The sequence below is a fragment of the Triturus cristatus genome, chromosome 5_2, assembly GCF_964204655.1.
Source record: "Triturus cristatus chromosome 5_2, aTriCri1.1, whole genome shotgun sequence".
In the NCBI taxonomy this organism is placed as follows: Eukaryota; Metazoa; Chordata; class Amphibia; order Caudata; family Salamandridae; genus Triturus; species Triturus cristatus.
This window is the reverse complement of record NC_140588.1, coordinates 979,088,781-979,091,063: the sequence shown is the minus strand read 5'-3', so window position 1 is coordinate 979,091,063 and position 2,283 is coordinate 979,088,781.

The following is a 2,283-nucleotide window of genomic DNA, read 5'->3' as shown; positions in this document are numbered from 1 at the left end:
CTCAAAAAGTGTGACATGTTGGTCTATTCAAGGTCATCACAAGCTGTAGGGATGGCTTGGAAGAGCTAGTTTGTTTTGTTTTAGTACATTGAATTGTTAAACACCCCACTAACATGCTCTGCTCAAAAATAGGCTGAGAGCTCCATCATGTGTTGTACTCACACAAAAGGTTGTGTTTAAAAATAAACCACGGTGCTGAGCACCGGTAAACACCGGCACAAATTAAGCATTGACAATAGGATTATGGGGTATGCTCGCACACTGCAATGGTATCAATGCAATTCAAACATAACTTTATTTCGGCAAAGACTTAAAAGTTTTCAATACAATGCAATACATATACAATTATAAAATGCAGCTCATTGTAGGCGAGGCAGTGTCACAAATTGCAGCATGAAATCAATTATAAACATCAATTTGTGCAAAAATTGTTCATGTGCAATTAACAGTGATACAGATTTCTGGAATAATAAAAAGCCCCGTTCCAATATGTCACAATAATAAATCGATAGTAGATACATGATCATTTAATTGCAGTTCTTCTTTTCGTCCACATCAAAACCAGGAATGTTGTTACTGCACAGGCATATAATGTGGAGGAATCCATTGTCAGTAACCTTAAAGCAGCACAATGGCAGGATGTGCCCAGTAGCCTGCAAATGGTTGCCAGCCATGCAAACCGGGGCTGGGCATATGGCAATCATGTAAACAACACATGCAGCACGGACTCAGTTTGGTGAATGCAAAAAGGGCAGATTACAGAGTTGAATCCCCACCATTTTGCAGTGAAGGACTTTAAGGTGAGTGCCCCTACTCTAAATTGGTGGTATAATTTCCTATCTAGTGGATCAATGATCAGATCCCAGTACTTTTCTAAGCCATGAACAGGTCTAAAATTCAATATTTCCCCCACGAGAGAAGGATCTGCAACTTTGTACTCCCCCTGTGTAATATGAATACCCAGCACTGCGTTTTCAATGTCTCCTTAGATGGGATTTGGAATGCAGTGGGATCTTTTTAAATCGATCTACTTTGATGATACCTTGTAGGGCAGCAGCATAGTGTGCCAACTCTGAGGTAACCCATAATCTTTGCCAGTGTAGCAAAGAGCGTAAGGCGATCTTAAGGGATACCTTCTTTACTCTCATATCCAAAAATAGAGGATACAGCAGAGTGCTGGGCGTGAGGGAGGCTTCTGATTTTAAAAACCTATTCTCTGATCGCTACAGGACAGAGACGTCATTGAAGGCCCACAACTCAGCCCCGTAAAGTGCAGCACCAAGGACCTTAGCCTCATAAATCTGTAGGGCTGGTGCTTTTGGCTTTCTGTAGGATGCACGATGTACAGTTAGAATGGCTCCAATGGTCTGCCTGTGTTTTCAACAAGCCCTATTGATGTGTGAGCACCATGACATGTTGGACGAAAGTTTGATGCCCAAATAATTAAATGAGTTGACCCTCTCTAGTTTCTTGTTCCTGAAGTTAGACAGACCTTAACCATTTTATGGTTACTAAATACCATAAATTTCGTTTTGGCTACATTGATTTCTTAGCCACGATCTTGGCAAAATACACCACTTTTATTAAGACGTTTTTGCAGACCACTGCAAATAACAGTAACGGGATCTTGGTGTTGGCTATGGTGGGGACATCCACTTGACAATCAGAGAGAAGATATACCAGATAATTTAAATATAAGATAAGAAGGGTAGGGCCAATAGACACCCTTGCCCAACACCTTTCAACACCGGAATCTTATTGGTCAGTTGGCCCTGTGACCCCCATCTGACCCTGGCAAAAATTTTCTCATGAAGCCTAATCAGTAGGGATAAAATGTCGTGAGGCATGTCTATCATCTTCAAACCTGCCACAGCCTCAGACCCGAGACAAGGTTGAAAGTAGATTTTAGATCGACAAAGGCAATATACAAGTTGCCCCTACAGATCAACACAGTCTTCCAAAAGATTATGGCAAACCAGTTCAATGGAGAGAGATTTTATTTGAAGGCCATCCTGAGTCAATTTTTTGACTGGGACAAGCTCCAACTGGGAGACAGCCCATGTTTCATGTTCCTCAGCCAAGATACTCCTCGCGGAGTGATAGCTGCGCTTTATAAATACAATCTCAAATCAAATCAAATCAAATTTTGATGTCATGCATGTCAAGGGGCTCAAATGTGGTGTTGAAATCCCCAGTAAGGATCAGATTTGGTATATTTGAAGCTTGTCCAAATGTGCTTCCAAAGAGTGTATAGACCCAGAAGCACGTCCGCCCTTTACCCAC